Genomic DNA, 21,896 nt, shown 5'->3' with positions numbered 1-21,896 from the left:
GTTTCTTCATTAGAGTCCCCTTACCAAATTTCAAGTGAGAAACCTGTGCAGGAGAAATCTGTGCAGGACTTCTGCGGGAGAAATCATTGTACCATTGACCATCACTGTATTTTTTCTATGTCTACAATAGTGAAAATTTATGGATATGTATATAAATTGAAAAAAAGCAGAGCAAATAAAATCATAAAAAACATTGAGTAAAGCCAGAGTCCCCACTAAAACATAAAAATAAAAATAATTAGAGGAAGAGATAGCTCTCTTAAATGTTTTAAATGAATCTGAAATCAGCATTGTGCTCAGTATTTAGCTAGTGTAACTAGCTGGTGTTTTCATTGCTCCATTCATCCTTTCCTGTCTTTTTCATATCCATCGTAATGCTATGCATCATTTCTACACCCAGGCATCTGCAGAGGCCTTTCCAGGAGTGAGTGGTTAGATTCTTGAATCTTCCAGGGCTGAAACCCTCCTGTGCATGGTGTGTAATGCAGCTCACTCCAGACTGAGGCCACTGGAACCACCATCATGTGTGTATCTAGCTTGAATGAAAATGTCTAACACATTTGAGCAGATAAGAAGCCACACTGTTGTTAAAGTGCAGATGTAAAGCTTTTTTCAGCTAACACTGTTAAATCAGCTAGCAGCTATGTATTTAAAGTGGCCACAGCCTCTGAAATGTGTTCTGTGAACAGAAATACCAGAAAGTCAAAAACCACTGCAGAGGCAACTGTAGGCAGTCCGTATCTAGAAGAGAAACTTAGAAATGTTCAGATCAGGCAGGGATGAAAGTCTACCACAGGCATCTGTGCTTCCTGGAGTGCCTGGGGACTTTGGAACATGCCCAAACTGTAGACCTCTTACAATATGGTCTTCTCTAAATTATACTTTATTTTCATTGCAAAGACTGCCTGTGCTTCTCTTTCAGATCTTTAGTTAAATACTGAACTTTGTGTTTATGTCCACAAAATAAATTCAGACTGATTTCCTTCTCGTCTGTTACTGACTAGGTAGTTTGGGTATTCTTTCACTTCTTCTAAATGTGAATAGTAATTTCTATTTTTCCTTCCTGAATTGTCCATTTGTTTTTATGCTACCAATGCACCTCTAACTCCCTAGGGATCCAGAGGATTTGGCAAACAGGGTTGGCTGCCTTCAGGCTTGCTGGTTATTTTGTCAGAGAATACAGTATCAATTTCTTGGGACCACCTGTTCCATCTATTTATTTCAATTGGTAGTGCTTGAACTTTGCAGGATAGTATAGTTGATCTATATATATACAACATAAAGGAAGAATAACAAAAAAGAAGCCAGTGGATTAAGAATGAAAACATAACTATGACCACAGACAGAAACAGATAATTAGAATTAGAAACCCTTTCATGGGAAAGGTCTCTTGCAACTCCATTAAGGAGACGAAATAATCTACTTATTTTCAGCAGTGTATTACCCTTATTGTTTATTTAAACAGTACATTAATTACTGAGTAATTAATTCACATTATTTTCCCTTATTATTAGGGGAGAGCCAGATTCAGAAAGAGCTTTGTTTAACAATAATCTGTTTGAAAATCTGATTAATTTACTACTGGGCTAAATTGTATCCTCTGGCTGAGACACCATATGTTCTATCAAGAGGGAGGCCATGCTACATAGTCCAGTTCTGCCCTGTTTCCAGAGTTTGATTGCATACAAACAAGCAGTGCTCCTAAGCCTTTCTGTAATAACAGTGCAATGTCTTTCCTGAATCTGCTGTTTCTGTGTAATCTTTTTTATGCACTGTCCAGAAAATCTACGCAAAAGAAAGAAGGCAAAAATGAAAAAAAAAAAAAAAAAATCATATCGACACATGAGCATTATGTAAAAAGCTATGGTAAACAGATTGGGAAAGTGAGTTTAGTATCAGCCCTTGGAAAAACTGTTACTGGTTTATAGATGTAGCAAGGAACTGCAATAGTGAAAATAAGATGAAATAATAACCATAAATCGACTACTTCTTTTTCTTTACTTAAAATATTTTGTTGTACTCACATTTTGAAGTATCTGGCTATATTTATGTGTTCCATTTTGCAATGAAGTTCTTCCAAATATCAGTTAACTGCATGTTTTTACACTCCGACAAAAAGAGTAATTTTACTTGATTCTTTATATATTTTTCCTGGGAAGTAATGTGTCTTGGGTGTTCCCCATTTAAGATGTCCATATAACTCACAGCTATGGCTTCACAGATTAGACTCAGTGATTGCTTTTTAAAAAGCCAAAGTCTTATCTTATGAAGCTCTCCTAAAGTTAGCTACAACAGCCTGCATTTCAGTACATAAAAAAGTAACAAGGTTTTTAGAACTGTTGCATACTTGTAGCTTGTGTTTAATTCTAAAGCAGCTGCAGGTGCCCTGAATTGAAAGTTATCATATATAAGATGAAATATGATTAGGAATATAAACAGAAAAATCAAAAAGTCTGAAAACTGGTGTAGTGGGTTGACCCTGGCTGAACAACAGGTGCTCATCAGGCCACTCTGTCACTCCCCTCCTCAGCTGGATACAGGAGAGAAAATACAACAAAAGGCTCGTCCGTCAAGATAAAGACAGGGAGAGATCACTCACCAACTACCATCACGGACAAAGACTTGACTTGGGGAAATTAATTTAATTTTTTGCCAATCAAATCAGAGTAGGGTAATGAGAAATAAAACCAAATCTTAAAACACCTTCCCCATATCTCTCCCTTCTTCCCGGGCTCAACTTAGCTCCCGATTTCTCTACCTCCTCCGCCCAAGTGGCACATGGGGACAGGGAATGGGGGTTGCGGTCCGTTCATCACATGTTGTCCCTGTCGCTCCTTCCTCTTCAGAGGGAGGACTCCTCACACTCTTCGCCCACTCCAGCATGGGGTCCCTCCCACAGGAGACAGTCTTCCATGAACTTCTCCAACATGGGTCTTTCTAACTGGCTGCAGTTCTTCACAAATTGCTCCAGGCTGGATCCCCACAGCATCACAAGTCCTGCCAGCAAATCTGCTCCAATGTGGGCTCCTCTCTCCACGGGGTCACAGGTCTGCCAGGACGCTGCTCCAGTGTGGGCTTCCCACAGGGTCACATCTTCCCCAGGACACAGTTGGCCCTTGTGGCTGCCAGGGCACACTGTTGACTCATATTGAACTTGCCTAAAGAATGACAAGTTAGAATTACACACAGATATATATATAACCACAATTTTATGTTTAGAAATTTAAAAATATAGACAGAATAGTACATAAGAAGCCTGAAGAACTCTAAAGCTGAAATAAATTTTGATTTACATGGCAAAAGGCTTTAATCTGAGTTTTGCTGAGAATCTATCTACAGACTTTTATACAGAAATATTGTGATATACAGTTGTGATCTTAAACAACTACCTTAGCTTGCAATTTGAAGCAGTTACCTTCAAGAACAATTCTGCACCAGATGTTATTTTCACACAATCTGCAGAGTACATCAGAGCAAAAAATATGGGGTTTTTTAGATTCAGCAAAGCACTGTGTGTGTTAAACATTACAAAACTGCTGCTGCCAACTACATTAAGGTAATACATGCACACACTTATATGTATAAATTAGTTAATAATAAAGAGACTGACTAAGCTTTGTGAGTGGTTGCCTATGTCTCTGTTGTGGTTTTCCAAGAGGAAGAGGAACAAATTAAAAATTCAGATTTTTCTTCACAGTGCTGACACTGCATTATTCAGGCTCCATTTGTGAGCTCTCTTGTTTTCTCCTCAACTACTAATTCAGGGTTTAACTTACAAGTTCAAATTTCTCTTGGACCTTCACACTTACATATATCACTATAACGTACAACTCAATTTCAAAGCCATCATTTAAAAGAAAATGCCGTAGAAAATTGATGTACTGATACAACATAAATGTAACAAAAATCATTCATAACTCTTATGTTTCTGTTGAGCTAGAAACTTGAACTTTAATTTGCTATCTCTTTTTTTATTTCCCCTTTTTTTAAAAGTTGATATATGAAGGATTGATGAAAAATATTTGTTGCTTATATATCAAAGATTAACAGCCAACAAAATGTCGTTAGCACTTCCTGCAGTATGACAAGAGCATCTCAAACTATGTCATGTCCAACATGGACAATTCAATGGGATTTAGTCTTCTTTCACATGTGCATTAAGGGCACTGACACTAAATATGGATAGACACAGAAGATGATGATGGAAAATCAGTGCTGCACCTGACTGTTAGACCTGTATCACAGACAGGATATTGAACTGTCTTCATCATGCACTCATATGGGGAAAGGACTTAATTAATACATGGCAAGGAACAGTAATGGTAAGATCATTTGGCCAATAGATTACCTGCACACTAAAAATACAGTATTTAAAAGTCACTCTTTTACAAGCTGAGAATAAAATGCAACGTCTTAAAACTAGTTTTGTGGTAAATACTCCCTCTCTTGAAAAGATAGAATTTGTTATCCTGACTTCAGTTACTTCTTATATCTGATCTGACTATTCTTTACCAGAAAAGGCTCAATCACCTAAGCCTAAGGTTTTTAATCTGGATTGCATTTCATTTAAATACTCAATGTAATAATGAAAAATTTCGAGACTTTTGAGAAAATATCAATTTGACATCTATCAAAACTTAACCATCCATACCAACAATTAGTTTCATTGAATTAACATCACTGAACGTGAACCAAGTTGTCTGAAAATTTTGCACCCAACGCTTTTTCAGAGCACAATTAGCAGGCTATATTTGCTATTGTGTGCAGTTAGGGCTAAGTACAGTAACAACTAATTTGCAGTATTCTAACTTAATGTAACCCAAAAAAATAAATACTATAAAGTGATCTACTTGAACGTAGACAGGCTCTGCAGAGGGATCTGGACAGGCTGGATCAATGGGCCAAGGACAATTGTATGAGGTTCAACAAGGCCAAGTGCCAGGTCCCAAACTTCATTCAGAACAACCCCATGCAGTGCTACAGGCTTGGGGAGAAGCGGCTGGAAACCTGCCCGGTGGAAGAGGACCTAAGGGTGTTGATTGACAGCTGGCTGAACATGAGCTAGCAGTGTGCCCAAGTGGCCAAGAAGGCCAACAGCATCCTGGCCTGTATCAGCAATATTGTGTCCAGCAGGAGTAGGGAGGTGATCGTGCCCCTGTACTCGGCACTGGTGAGGCTGCACCTCGAATGCTTTGTGCAGTTTTGGGCCCCTCACTGCATGAGAGACCTTGAGGTGCTGGAGTGTGTCCAGAGAAGGGCAACAAAGCTGGTGAAGTGCCTGGAGAACAGGTCTTGTGAGGAGCAGCTGAGGGAACTGGAGTTGTTTAGTCTGGAGAAGAGGAGGCTGAGGGGAGACCTTATCACTCTCTACAACTACCTGAAAGGAGGCTGTAGTGGGGTGGCAGTCGGTCTGTTTTCCCAAGTAACAAGTAATAGAATGAGAGGGAATGACCTCAAGTTGCGCCAAGGGAGGTTTGGACTGGAGGTTGGATATTAGAAAAAATTTCTTCTCTGAAAGGGTTTTCAAACATTGGAACAGGCTGCCCAGGGAAGTGGTAGAGTCACCATCCCTGGAGGTGTTCAAAAAAACATGTTAATGTAGCACTTCTAGACATGGTTTAGTGGGCAACATGGTTTAGTGGGCAACATGGTTTAGTGGGCATGGTAGCGTTAGGTCGACAGTTGGACTTGATCTTAGAGGTCTGTTCCAACCTAATGATTCTATAATTCTATCTATCTCATAGATATTCATTGCTTTGAAAAGTGCAGCACAAAACATTATTGCTAATTCTATTTTCTATGGAGGCAATAAAAGTCTGCTTTCAAACTACTTCTAAAAGGGACAAAATCTAAATATTTTGGCTGGGTGTCTGATAAATGTTTCTTCAGCAATACAATGCACATGTACATTCTTTCTCATAAATATGCAAAGAATCGTAAATAGATTCTTCCTGTACTATGAGAATGTGAACTATTAAAAAACTTTCTCATTCCATTTGATAACAAAAAGTAATACCTTGAAAATTTTAGTCAGCTCAAAACTCTCCTACTTTACTTCCCAAAATGCAGCTCAAGTCAGTGTTCTCATATTGCACTTCTAGATTTCTAGTTCAGTTTTTCTCTTCTTCCCCCCACCCTGTCGACATTAAACCTAACATCTAAAACTAAGAAGTTTATTTGAACAGAAAAAGGATACTTTGACAATTTTGTAATATTTTGTCCAGAAAACAGTAGAGTGGGAATTTTTTATAAATTATTTTTTTAAAAACTATAGCTAGAAAATTCCAGGTCAGCTTTCTACACCCTCAGGAATCAACAGGAAAAAAAAATCAGATACTTTTACCTTAAGTGAAATCAGCTGAATTATCTCAAGATAAATCAAATACTGAGTGTATGTTTTTCTAAGCAAGCATTTTAGTGGAAGTGGGGCACTAATTTCTCTTCATATTAGCAACTCTAGGTAAGCTTCAAATCAGAGTGCATCTTAGTGTCATTTACTAGTTATACAGAAAACAAACTACGTGTGCCTTTCTGTATAATAGATTTGTGATCTCTATTTTTTACCTTGATTAAACAGCATACTCCTCTTCACAGTTTAATGTTACAATTTAACATACTTTTTATGTCAGGAAAGATGGAGCTGGAACAAAAAGAAGTAATCTGGTCTCTCTTCTACCTTCACACATTTTCAACCATTTATCTGGAGTCTTTAACTATAGTTCTGTGGTCAAACAGTGAATTTATTTTGATATAGATAAATCCAGAAAAAAAAAAAAGCATAATCACTCTGTGTGTGTGTAAATTTATAAACATGCATATATTTAAAAGTCCACTTTAATTCAAATCATCCCACAGCTTTGTTCATTGCCCAGACAGCACAAAGTTCTATATAGCACAGAAATGGAAATGAGCAGCAAGAACCTCAGAGGAAGGCAGCGAAAGTGTTGACTTTAAGTAATTTTAATTTGTAGATGAAACTATAGGAAATACAGCTGAAAAAGACTGTTAAATACAAATTATCAGGCCGCAACTTAACTTCTACTCTGTCTGATAGTCTAAGGGCCTAACAATGATATTAACATACACAAAAGAAAAAACTTCAAATGTTCCAAATAATAAACTTGTATTTATCACAAAACATTTTTAATTTGATTTAAAACTGTCATTAAGAGAAGTAGTCTTTTTAGTGAGTGGATTAAATTGATCATTTCTAGTCAGAAGTACCTATACAGTTTTCAGACTAGTAGATTTTACATCATTTCTACACAGAGACTGAAAATCGGAAGACATAAAAAGGGCTTTCCTACTTCTTTTCAACTGTGAATTAACTAGTGGCTATTTTAATTAACTGAATAAATTGGAATAACAAGAATATTCTCTGCATATGCAGCAGAGGCTACTGTTTCTCAAAGTTACTTTACACTTACAGCCTGTAAGTGCTTAGGTAGTGACTTTCAATGAGGGATTTGCCTTGAAAATTTCAGAAGTGTACATTGAAAAAGAAAAGATAATTTATTTTGATCCACTTTTTATTAGAATCATAGTTGGTTAATATAAATTATAATATTTATAATAAAATATAAATTATCTCAGAATCATGAGCAAAAAGAGGTTTCTTTTTGTGGTATGATTGTAAATATTAAGCCAAAATAATGTGTTTGTTTTGTGTACCTTCTGAGTAGGGAAATTACTCTGATTCGCGTTTTAGACCTTATTAGACTCCACATGTCACTTTTAGCACTGCTTAACTCAGGTATTAATTTCTTCCTGAGAAATTTAGTAAAAACTGCATTTGTTTTCATCAGTTTTACATTCAGTCCGCTGTCACCAGAGTGTCTTGATTTCAGAATACCATTCAGGCACATGTTTAAATGTTAATAAGGGTCAGACGATCCTAAGTTTTGTTTAAATGTAATGATACCTTGATATGCTCTTCAAAATTAGGTCAAAAAATAAAAACACCAGAAGAATAATTATTTCCATTTGTTTGGTTTCTGACTTCTGCAGGGCTGGCTTCCTGCAGACTTTGAGAACATGGTTGGAAGCAGGTAACTTTTTGCATTACAGAGTGTTCTGATGCCCTGGTTTGTAATATTACAGTGAGAATATCGAAACAAGGCAAGGGGTGGGGGTTGGGGTGTGTGGTGGGAAGACGTATTTGAGAGACAACTACTATGTCATTCAGTTTTCTTTTGTTTTGCATTATGTTTACTTATTTGATGATCTTATTTGTCCTTGATATGTTAGAGAAAAATAATGACAATGTCAGCTTTTCCCTGTGCTGCCACCGTTAATGAATATTTCCGCAAGAAACTCCAGGGACGTGACAGCTTCGCCTGATGTGTTTCCCTACAGGTCCACAGAGAGAGCTGGCTTTGGAAACCATTTCAGAGATGATTAAAAGCCATTTTGACTCTCTCCAGGAAGTAAATGAGAGACAGCTGGTGACTCCTGGGAAGAAAGCATGAAATACTAATGGGAAGGTATCAGTAAAGGTCAGTTCTGACAGGAAGAACATACTCATTAGCAGACATTTTCAAAGAGAGGTTAAAAAAAAAAAAAATAATCCTGGATTTCAGTCATGTCACCAGTCAGCTTTGAAGGTAGAGACTTGCATGGTGTTCCAGTGAAACAGCCGTGAAACATAGTGGGTGTACAAAATTAATACTAAACACTGAACAGCAAGACACATTACTGTGGAGAATCTGGAGGAAACAGGAGGGTGCACAGGTGCCATTCACTGAGCAGAGGGTTGCTCCAGACAGTTGATCAGTTATTGATACCCTCTGCAACAGGGCAAAAGATTTCAACTCATTTTCTATCATCTTCCGCACCCTGAGTCTACTTTATAAATCCTTTGAGATTTACCTGCCTGGAGGTGGTGGGATTGGTAGGCCCTGGGAGGACATCGCCAGTACTGGAATCAGAGGCCACGTTGAAGGACTCATCTCATGCCTTTGCATGGGGTGCAGGTGTCACCTCTGCAGGGCGGCCCCCGGGTGGCCCTGTGCCGGCCCCAGCCAGTTCCTGCCGGCTCCAGCAGCCCCAGTGCAGGGCACAGCCGAGCCCCTTGGCCACGGGCAGGCGCCACGGGGAGCACAAACCCCTTTTGCACAGGATCCAGGACCAGCATAATACCACTTTGTGAATAGTACTTCTGAACTAGATGTTAGAGTTTCTTGACTCTTTCTTACATTGGCATAAATGATCATACTTTAACAAAAGACTGTGAACAAAAGGGGAATTGATACCTCCGATTCAGTTGACCATAAAAACCAGAATTTGCCTGGTGCGCGTTAGAGCTGACAGACTTTTTAGTCCCTGGGTGCTCTGACCCATGAGCAGCCACGCAGCGCTGAGGGCTGAGAAGACACTAGCCTTACCCTCAACTGGACAGCTACTGACTGATTCAGATAAAAAAATGAAATAAAAGAAATTTTCCATATTATCATGTATATTTTGTAGACATGTTCCAAAAAGAGAAAAGAGTATGGTTTTACAGGTTGTGTTTCTTTTATTTTCCAAAAATTTTGCACAGGACTTCAGAATGTATTTGGAATGAGACATTACAAATAAATAAAACTTACTCAAGCAATTGTTTTTCTGCTCTAGCAATTGCCTCTGCTGGTACAGAAAACCAACTGAAGTCAGTTATTTAAAATTAGAATATAATTTCTAATGGTAAAAGAAATGCCTACTGTATGGAATCAGGAAAACACTGAAGAAAGGCAGTCACCTGTTTCCTAAAAAACAAAAGAACAAAAACCAAGAACAGCTTAATCTTCAAAGAGCGCATCAAGATAAATTTTAAAGTAATGTAGAAATTGGAGTACATCTACAGCACAACCAGTCCCTGTCCGAAATAATCATTAAAGGCAAATTCATAATTTTCATCACTAATCTAAAACATAACTGTTTCCTATTAGAGCATGTTGGCCCTTATTAACAGAAATCCTCCTACTTCAAACAGCCCCTAGGAGATTGTAAATAAAGTTTTTGAACAAGTTTATATACCGTTGCTCAGCCTCAGTAATGTAATTCTGCTGATTTGCACAGTACAGTAGTATTCCATTTCTAGTCATCACACAAATAAGGAAATCACATTCTGGCACTATATCAAAAACAACCAACTTTAACATGCATAGCTTGATGGTACAAGGCACCTTCTGTAACCTAATCCAGAAGCCAGCTTCCTCCTGGAACAGCTGTTATATATGTTTTATGTATCTATTTCTCTGTGTGTGTGTATATATATATATAAATATATATATCTTCCTTCTTTAGTACTGCTAGATACTTACCTTAGGCCTGACCCTGAAAATATGCAATACACCATTTTCAAGACTTCAGCCTTTTCACTCTCATTACACCTTAGGACTCTATTTCTGCCTAATATGCAGTTTTGATAGTTACTATACTTGTTATTCTCCATATAGCTTGTTGTCTTTTTAGACTGCAAATATCTTAAAGTGTAGATACAATTACTAGTTTAGTCTTTCCCATTTCTTTGCCTTGAGATAGTTTTATTGCACTGGGATTTCTACACCTTGGGGCTCTCTTATGAAACAGATCTTGGTGTTACGTTCTTCCTTCTATGTTGGAGGAGGGAGATGGCAGGCCAAGCAGACATCACTCATGTCTCAAACTTCTCGTATTTCCAATGGCTCTTGCCTCTCCTCATATGAAGCTTCTTCAAATAAATTCTGAAAATACTATTTTTAAAGCTATCCTGATCATTTACCCTCACCAAGCTATACTCAAACTGTTAACACATGGGTTAGATCCTTTTTTCCTGGGCAAAGCTGTATTCATTTTGCAAGTGCTACAGGCACTTGCAAGACAAATCTCCAATTTTTCATCTTTAATATTTATTATGTTTTCCTATAATCTAAATTATAGTCATTGTAGTACACAAACTGTGCTTTAACTGCTTGTTTAACAGTTATGCCACTATGTGCCTTATTCTTACCTGCTATCAGGAATACTGGATACAGATGAGAATCCAATAAAAATATTTTTGCTTGTCAAGGTTACTATTCACTACTAGTGACTGAGAACAAATCATTTAATTAGATTCTGCGTTACCTTGGCGTTGAAATGGAACAATCCATAAAGCAACACAGTGGAAAGACTGTACAAATACATATTTTTCCTTTTAAATATTGCTTTTTAGCTCTGTTCTATGGAAGGCCACAAAGATAGTCCACCAGGGCTGAGAACAGAATGCAGGCTGAACAAAACTAATCAGTAATGGGAGGTAAGATGCGACTCACATTCCAGATATTTTACGGTGTCTAATAAAAAGCTGCCATTACAGCTGACACTTATTTTAGAACTTTTCTTCTTCACTGGTGTTCACAACAAAAATTAGGGCATGGTGCTATATGGACAGTAAATAATGGGTAAGCATCAGAACTGAGCATATTTTTGTTCTGTGGTTAATTTACGTATCTGGCCTCCACATGAAAGATGGAAAGAATGTATAGTGGCCCAACCGGCTGCCACCAGAAGTGATTCTGTGTGCTAAGACAAGCTAGAATTACATCTCTCCCAAGCAACAGGTTAAGAAATCCCTTGTTACAAAGACAGTGAGAGCTTTGGTTTGAAGGCTTGCAATAAATGTTACTGTTGATCTATTAAGGCAACATGGACATTACGGTTGGCAAAGAATAAACAACAAGCAGTAAACAACACAAAACCACCCCTCTTTTCCATCAGTTTATATTTCCCTAATCATATGTAGAGAAAAATAAAGTACCCTTAAATTACATGTATGAGCAAAAAAACCTGTTCCAAATCCATCCCTTACCATGATAATCCAAGCTTTCAAAGAAAGAAGACAAAGACAAAAGAAAAAAAGGAATACATTTTCTAATATGAACAGGTGATGAACCAAAAAGCAAAAATAAAAAGTGTAAAGGACAAATCGTTAACTATTTAATTTTCTCAAGTCTTTGGAAAACCTGATACCATGGCTACACTATACTTCACTAAAAAGTTAGTCATCTACACAGCAACTATTAATTCTGAAATAAGGTTTTAAAAAAAACTCCACCAGTTTTGTTACAGAATTTTTCATCTGTTGCATTGAAATGCTGTAGAATCTGAAAACCGTTCCCAGAGAGTCTTGACCTTAACTGAAACCTCTAGAATGATTTAGCAATGCATAACAATTATGCTTCAGCTGTTAATGTCAAAGAAGTGTATCTAAAATATTGTTTAATACACAGTATCTCCACTAAGGTTAAATCTTTGATATTTCCAACTTATTTATATTTAGCCTTTCCTTCATATCAAGCTGGAAAAAGCTTGTGGGATTGTTTTATGCTAATTTCTTTTTTGCTTTTCTTTTTTGGTTTGGGTTGCTACCCTTGACTTTTATGCTCTGTACATTTCTGATTCAGCTCCTAACTCAGATGACTGTCAGGAGAACATAAAATGTAAGAACTTTCCATGAAACAAAGGATTGTTGCCAGCTATACAATATTTTGCCATAATTTCTGTTTAGTAATTTCATTGTTTTCAGCCTCACTGAGTGTCAGCCCTTTGCACATTAAGGAGTAGGACAACCATTTGGCACAATTCTGTATGAGTAGGATCTCCTGTTAAAGATACAGGACCTCACTTTCTGCATAATGGGAAGCACAAATACACAGACATTTTGCCCACAGTTTAAAGAAAAAACCCCAAGAGTATTTTAGAATATGTTATTAGAAAATGATTTCACTGCATCAAGTAGATTGAATTATAAACCCTATTGCCCTACTATTTTAAATCCATATGCACTGTATTAAAAAAAAAAAAAAAAAATCCTATCTTAATAGAATTTGAGGATGTTTGATTATTTCTTTTGTATCCACTGGTTTATAAGCCTGGCTGTCCTCTGAGATGTAGCTCGTGGATTGAAGGACATTAATTCTTTATCGTAAAATAAAGATGAAATGAATGTGAGGGGCCAAAGGTCACAAAATATTGCTGAGTGGCAGTTAGGGTCTTGAGGTTATTAGTAGGGGGCTTTTGAAGCTTTCACTGGTATCAGCCTCCTTCTGCCAAGAGACTTCAAAGGACACTGGTCCTTTCCCCTGCAGTCCTGCCTTGTATTCACAAACATTGAAGAAAGAAAGAATTAAGAAGCCCTGTATTGAACTTTAAGTTAATCATGTAGAGCTGTCAAGTAGTTCATGGTTCCTAACATTATAATCTGACAGACAAAATCCAGACAAGTAAACAAGGTAACACAGAAAGGAAAAAAATTTCTCAGTCCTGAAGTTTTGGGAGATAGGATAACTTGTGTAGCGAAACAAAAGAAATCTTTCCCTTTTTACTTGGTATTTCATAGGATACTGTCTACGTTCAGCCTGTACCTGGGGCTAACTTATGACAGTTGCTCTATCACCCAACAACGCCTCACCTGCCAGGGAGGAGAATCAGGAAAAAGGAGAGCAGACCTGTGGGTGGAAGTGAAACAGAATTAATGAAACACCACCGATACCAACAGAGATACACAGTTATACTCACACGAATGAATACCCAGTCATCACAACGGACCAGAGAGCAGTCTTTGGGAAAAGCCAGAGAAGGAGCAGAAGGAACCTCAGCAGGAATCCCAGAAGAGCTCCCCTTCCTCAGCAAACCTTCCCCCTTTACAATGCCCATGACATGATGGGATGGGCTACACCCGTAGCTCATTCAGGTCAGCTGCCCTGGCTGACTTGAAACTGCTGATCGCCTGCCTGGCATGGCTGGGCTGTGATTCTGTCCTAGCCAAACCAGGACAGACACATTGTCATTAAAGTTTGTCTGCATTGAAATATGAGGTACGATAATTCATAGCTTGTCAAAGTTTGAGAATTCTAAAAATACATATTAAAACCAAAGGTATTTCGAGTCTGTTAATCTAAACTTCACAAATACAGATTTCCTGTATATTCCCAGTAGTTGTCATCTGTATTTGTGCTCACAGAATGCACAGACACCTCATTTTTGGTTTTTTGACCAGCTTGTGAGACCTTACATATCAGGTGACACAAGGAGAGAGGTGACCAGTGGCCACCTGGCAGAGGCAATGCTGTGGCTCATCCCTGCTGTAGGAAAGTGTAACTTCTTGCTGGGTTCCTCCGAGACTGCAGCCCAGGATGTACACCTTTCTACTGCTCCGAGATCCCACAGAGGCAGATGCAGCAAGTCAGCAGATCTGCAGAAAAGGCTATGCAACTTCCTTTGGCACAGGTGACCACAGTTACCATAGCGCATAATCCTCCTTTTCTGTGCAGAACATCTCAAACAGAACATGCAAGATTGACCTGGTCAGAGTCCAACCAACTCTGCCAGTTCTGTGCATCTGGGCAGGTCATTTGGAGAGCTTGCTGCAGTCTGGAGCTCTGGCTTTGTAAAATGAGAATGACAGCAGCCTTCTCTGCACTCTGCCTTGAGACATGTGAATAAAAGTTTAAAGTGGCACTATTGATTCATGAGTAATTAAAACTTTGGTTCATATGAGTGAACATTTTCAGGAAGTAGTTTTCTTGCCTTAACTACATTAGTATGATATCCCTCAACTTTCCAAGCCAATTTAGGAGTCTGCCAATGTACAGAACCCAGTTCACCTGCCTATTTTCAGGAAGAGCCCTCCTGATACTTGCAGTTCCAGGTTCCACCACCAGCTCACACTAGAAAAAAGCACTCACCGGTCTGGGCTGATGCTAGGGAATGTGACATCCAAAATTCACCATCCTCCCTCATTTCTATACATAGAATGACGACTGAAAATCCCATGGTACAGGCCCAAATTCTTCCCGCTTAATTTTAAGGATCTGAGATGTCCAAAACACTGTCTTTAATTCAGAAGAGAGAAGCAAGACACCTCCAAAGATTGATTTCAGTTCACTTAAGATATACATGAAGAGGTTTATCCTGCTTCTCTTGGTAGGCTGAACTAATGTACAAAGCCTGGGCATATTCTGCATTCTTATGAATATGTAATGCAGCAAAACTTATATTTGTCTATAGATACAGCAACTGTATTAGATTGCTACGGGAAGCATTTACTAATACACTAGTAAAATGATTGTGAACTGCTTTAACACTATAATTTCTTATGTACAAGAAATATTTTTTCTAAAATGTGAGCATAAATCACACAGAAAGTTATGCAAAACAGAATTAATTATGCAAATAGCATTATTTGAATTTATTAATGAGGTGTTATACTCTGGAGTACACAGCAGACATACTGAACACTTGATGACAGGAAGAGACTTTATATTTAGATTATATTCCAATGGTGACCATCAGAAAATAACTTGCTGAACTTCAGTACCCCGTTACCTCTGTTCTGGTTTGAAAATCCAATCACATGGGATCAACTCAAAAATCTCATAATTACAACTTGACATTAGTTTGACAGATGGAGCATGCATGTGTGAGCATAGCCTAGTTGCTCTGACATTCTGAAATATAAAAATGCAAAGCCACCTGAGAAACCATATGAAAGAAACTCCACTACTCTAAACTGCGCATATTAGAAGACTGTGAAGCTCCCAAAATAAGCTGATTTTAAATCTTTCCCTGTCTGTGATGAAAAAGTAATACTGTCAGGCTTTTGGGTAGAAGGGTGAAAGTTTCAAGTAAGGTCCCTGTGTTATTCCAGGATTACCTCTCTCAGATGGCAGCACATAACTTAAACTAAAGTCACAGTTAATGTGCAAAATCTTCTGTCATAAGAAAAAAGGAGGAAGGGAAATAATATATGCTTTGCTTACTATATTAAATTAGTAAATTCTTATTATTTGAATATACAAAATAGTTCAGCTTAATTAATTCCTTGAGGCCACAAATACTCTAACATGTGTTCTTAAAAAAAATCATAGCAGAGTTTTGACTCATTAGATTGATTTCACTTTACTATGCATTTCTTGTTAAGAGAAAACAGAACTTCACTTTTATAGAAAACTAAGAATTTCTGACTATGTTAAATAGAGAAGACAATACCAGTCAGCTTAGGGTTAGTCCTGAAAGAAGGAGAAATCTCACAGCCACAGGTGGGGTGAGGCTTGAGATACGCTGCCAAAAGTCTTGATTTTGAAGACCCCTCACCATGTAAAGGAAATACAGGAAGATTAATTTCTTTCAGAATTACAGGGTTATTCCTCGTATAACAAAACAGCTCATTTAATACAGTGTCCACTAAATGTCTGATCAGATTGTGACATGCCATCTTTAAAGGCTCTTTCTACACTTCTAGATTCTAGAAGAAAAATATACTTCACATTCTGACAGGAATATTTTTAAAAATCACTCCTAGGGTGAAATCACTTGTGAGCAGTCACAGAGAATTATGTGAAGGTATGGGCTTTCAGTTTCCTCAGGTATTTAAGAGAGTGCCATATCAGTGAAAATTTAAATGGAAATAAAATACTCATCAGGCAGATGGGAAGTACCTTTCATGGAGGCAGATGCTAAATGGCCACTTTAACACAGACAACTTTCCCCTTTTACTGAGAAAAAGATACTGAGAAGCATTTCTACAGTGAAATACAGCAATGCCCAGAGAAAAAGAAAGGTAGGCAGAAAACATATTGAAAACCCTGTGGTTCTTCCTCCATCTCACCCCCCGCCATCCCATCTCCCCCATCTTGTGCTGTGTCCTCCGCCCACTGCCCCCCATGAGTTTCTTGTTGAAGCACCTGAGATCTATTTTCATTTTGCAGGTATTTATTAAACTGAAACAAATACATTAAAGAGTATTCCTCAAAGTCAGAACCAGCAGTACACCTTAAGCACATCATTACCCCAGTATGATTTATTTTTTTCTTGTGGTCTCAATCAAAATATCATTAATAAGGTGTACCCATGGACTCAATTTACATATACTCTTTATAAAGAATGGCTGTCAAATTTTACACATGTATAAGTATACATATCAATTTACAGAGTGTTTTTTCTGGAATGCAAGCTAAACATTTTCCAATGGAAGGAAAGATGGAGAGGAAGGGAAAGTTTTCGGAGTCCAGAAAACTGTTCTTCCTTCCTTTCCGACCATTACCTCAACCTTAAGAGGATTATGGAGTATAATGCAAAATGAAATCCCCTCCAAGTCTAGACTGAGTTTTGTGAAGAAAATCTGATGACTAATGGCTGCAGAAGAACCAGTCTTTTGTTAGGAAGACTGTGAGCACCTATTAATTTTCTAGCCAGCTCCTATAGGCCAAAATAAACTTTTAAAGCTAACTGAAACACTGATAAACATGATTAATTTATTTTTAATTCTTTTAATTTGTGTCCTTGTTAAACTTATGTAGAGGTTTCTATCTATACTAAACCATGCTAGGTATTTTGAATTCAGTGAATAGTTACCTGTAATTACTGGAGTGAGAAGAGGAATGTGGCAACTCATAAAAATGGATTCCAAGATGCTCTAGAAGTGTCCACTTCCCCACAGCATTATTTCGCTATGAGGAAGAGTCTTCTGGTGAGCACTGATAGCCAGGAAAGTACCCTGCACAAGGCAAGCACAAGATAGCAAGGAGCACACTTGCATACCAGTATTGTACCAGAAAGCTCAAAGGAGCCCGACTATAAGCTGTTCCCAACTGCAGCATTGTCTTACTGTTAGCTTGCTTTCTGGGACAGTTACAGCTCATGCCATTTATCACTCTCCCAGACTTGCCTAGGGCCTCTTAATAATTTGCTGTTATAGACATATGCTAAGGTCCCAGAAGCACCTTGTGACAATAGACTAGTTTTGCTGGTTTACAAAAAGGTAAAGCCAGAATTCATAATTATCTGTATTTACATATGTGTTCATGATTTGGGTAAGCATTCACTGCATATGAAAAGCAGAGAAATGTCAGTGACAAGTTCCAGACAGTAAGAAGACCTGCAGGGTGGATGAACAACATACCCTGCAGCCCTGAAAATGGGATTTGCAGAAATCAGGTGGGTTATGAACAAAGGAGACTACAAGAAGCATGGCTGATAGGCAAAAGAGTACCTGAGGCCAACTGAAATGACACCGGGGAAGGGAAAAGTGCTAGAAATTGTTATCATTCTCTCCCCAGCATATGATTTCTTCCTGTCTGTCTTTTTCTCCAAAGCCTCTTGCTCTCACCAGTTGGGCTCCCCATATCCATCTTTTCCTGAGATTTTGTTACCATCTGTGTTTATCCCACCAGTCCTTTTCTGTTGCTGTAGCTGAGGCAATGACAGACAAAATATTCTCTTCCTTGCTACACTGAGAAGTGGCAGACATGACAGAAATTAACTAGAAACAGCTCATTTGGGTGCTTTCCTAGTAGATGCCACAATTACCATTCATGTCACACTGTATCCAACAAAAGTTCATGACCTTCCACTTTTTGGAGTCCAAAGGGATGCCTCACATTGAGGTAGGTCAGAAATGAAATATTGGTGGGTGGCATATGCCATAGATGATGATAAGCAGGTCTCTGTATGCCCATAAGTGCACTACCTGGATCAGCATCCAGCTAGCATTCAGTATTTTCCACTTGCTAAATCAAGAAAACAGACATGTGATAAATGTGCTTTATTCAGTGTACTTGGTATCATTTAGAGAAGTCCACCCTTCTGAAATAAAATTGTCATTCTCCTGCCATACGCGTGAATTCTAGCTCTGCACAACTGGTCCCCCAGAGCAGATATTTAACAGCACGTGTAATATGGTAACCTATTCTGAGCTGGTCTCTGTGTGTAGCTACTGATATTTCCCTTATTTTGTATTCTACAGCTTGTTTTTATTTCTATTGATATCGGTTTTGCAGGACCAGATCAGTTATTATTGCTATTTTAATTCTGGAATGGGCATTGCAAGACTTAAAGGAAGCTTTTTTACCATACACCAGAGGAAACTTTCACATTTGATTCCAGGTAGTATTACAGCAACATAAAACACCAACAAGATAAGACGAAGAATTGAGCTACTGAAGGACAGGCAGGTTATTTTCTTTATCTGATACTGGTCTTTATATTAGCTCAACAGAAGGCTAGTGAAATCAGCTTAATCTATGGCATTCCACTTAATATTTGCCATTTCGTAAATTTGTGCAAAAATTCAGAATAAATTTGAAATACTTCTTCTGCTACATTTCTTTGTGGCCAATGAATAGAAAGGCTAATAGGAACCTCTATGAAAATGTTGATAATGACCTTTTGTAACAGTATTGACTTATCTCCAAAGTTTGCATTTATTCTAGGTAGGAAAAGAACACATTAAAATCAGAGAAGTTTTAGATCAGTAATATTTTGGAGAATTGGATCTCTGTAAAACTATAACTTATTCTCACATTTTGTGTAAAACCCAGCTGTAAATGCAATTCTTTCTACTATAGTCTTCTCAATTAAAACAATAAAGGTAAATAAATTTAAATATCGATGAAATAATATTTTTATAAAATATTGTTCTCTTGAAGAAGAAAATGTGACAGAATAACAGAAAAGTTATTATGAACTTGTCTTGCTAGCTGTTGGGAAGTACCACTGTTGATCTTCTGTGAATGTGTTGTATGCTTTGAGAGGCAGAAATTGTCCCCCAAAATAAGGCAAGGAGAATGCATAATAATCACATTGTTAAAGACCACTGAGGGGAGAAGCGTGCAAAAGGTATTTAGAAAGGTTACACGCTGGCTAACGTAAGCTCCTGTCTACTGCAATAGAGCTGCCACCAAAATGAACAGGTATCTGTAACAGGTACCTGTAAGTACTCAAAGCTTTTGTGTCCCCAGAATGGGAGGTGAGGGGAAAAGCAGAGAACCTGAAAGTTTTTGAGATAATAGCGGGATGGGATGGTAACACTACCTTTTCAGCAATATGTGCAAAGGAAAGGGTCTACAGCAGAGATAACTGATGTTTTCAAAGATAACTCAACTCCCTCTTTCAACATGGTCTAAGTATACAGGTATAAATTTAGAGGTTTTTATTTTCTTTAGTCCAAACTCACAAGGTCTAGCACATGTAGCTTTGTTGATTCATAACACTGTCACCCTTGGTGTCTGCCCTTCCTCTCCATCGGAAGTTTACTACAGCAGTGTTGGAGTCAAATTGTGCTGGCTCTTCAGCTGCTGCAGCTTGCAGTCAATACATTCACCTGAGCCATGCTCTTTGTCAGTTTTAGCTAGTGCTGTGCACAGTGAACTATAACAGAAGTAAATGTGGTGCAGTACAAGAAAATGTGAGCCTTAAAACTCGTTCCTCAGCAGTTTCTGCTGTTTTACTGTTGTATGAGCTGAGGCATTAACACATTTGATTTTCCTGCTACAACTAAGGGGCACAGTGACAGGTCAGGGCAACACATAAAGTCTGTAATGCAGCACAGCACCTTGGCTGAATCCCTCACATGAGATGAGACTGGAGGTCCAGCTGTCTTACGGAGAAGCTGTGTACATTCACAGCTGTGTTTCAAACTGTCCCTCATTTTTAAATCCTTTATTCCTTTTCTTCCTCCAGTTATTGGCATTTAAAATCTAGCAGCCAGTAGTAATTTGTTATCCGAGTTATGTTTAGGATAAAGGAAAGATAGTTTATTCTTTCTACCTAGTACCCCTGTTAATCTTTACTAATTTATCCCTGTTTCCTTCTGCTACAGCCATTCATCAGTACAAAGATTTTAGAATCAGATTTTTTATGGATTGTTGATAAAAACGCTAAAACTGAATTCAGCATGATCTGGTGATACTGATGTTATCTCAAAAATATTTACACTGCTAAAATACTTTTATATGAATTAGTACACAAGCACCATTATAATCTCCCATAAAGTGTCTTAAAAAAAAAAAAAAGATCCACTGATGTGATGTGACTGTTCTAGCTGCTGGATTTATTTACTGAGGTTTATTTTCTCTTTTTTTTTGGTTTGCCTTCTTTTTTATTTCTACAACTCAATATCTGTAATTACAAGTCCCTCATTATATATAAAATTTCTTATATTTTCTGTGAATTTTGTTTATTACTAAATTTTTTTTTAAAAAAAAGCTGTTAACTGTTTCAACTCACTGTCTGAACTTAACTAATGAAACCCTCCTTAACTTGAAATGTCTCCTTCCTTCCCTTTCCCTTTTTTTTTTTTTTTTTCTTATTGCATGTAGAAAATGCATCCCTATTCCTCTCAGTACTTTCTGTTAGTATATTATCACAGTGGTCATATTATTCTCTGTTTCCTTGAGTACCGGATTTTCTATATTTTCTGGCTTGGCTCTTTTTGCCTTCTACAAATCTTCTGGCAAAATAATTGAAACAGCTCAGAGCTTTCCCATTTTTCTCTGTGTTAACATATAATCCAGGAATGATACACTTTAAAGCTTTCTCAAGATACGGAACTTGCCTTGTCACCTAAACATAGGCAGGCATGTTTGTGAATTAAAAATACAGGAAGCCCATTTCTGCTGTATTACAGTATTGTAAATTACTTCATTGAAACCGTAACCAATGTAATATTTTTCTCAACTCTACCAAGTCTTCCTTTATATAGAATGTGGATGGGGAAGAAGGAAAGAGTAGGAATATAGGGCATTCATAGTTATAGACTACTTTTCTAGTCTACTGATATTTAAACCCTTTTCTGAAACGACAGCCAGATCTTCAATTAGATTTGTCATTCTTGCTTTGAAAGGCACCAATCTCTGACCTAGTGTCACAATGAAATAACAAAGTACACTACTGGATGAAGAACTGCATCTCAACAGAAAACAGAAGTTTAGAGCTGACAATGGTACATTAAACAATGAAACTACAGGTGACTGATCACACGTAAAAGCCAATTAATTAAAAACTAATTGCATGTAATGTTTAAGTTTGTTATATTTTTTTCCATATGGTTCAATGGCTTTCTTAGATCAAGAAGTAACTGGTTTTATTATTACTACACCTTTCACTCCCAGGGAAAA

This window comes from Leptosomus discolor, chromosome 8 (assembly GCF_034619465.1).
Source record: "Leptosomus discolor isolate bLepDis1 chromosome 8, bLepDis1.hap2, whole genome shotgun sequence".
Classification (NCBI taxonomy): Eukaryota; Metazoa; Chordata; class Aves; order Leptosomiformes; family Leptosomidae; genus Leptosomus; species Leptosomus discolor.
This window is presented reverse-complemented; position numbering follows the sequence as displayed.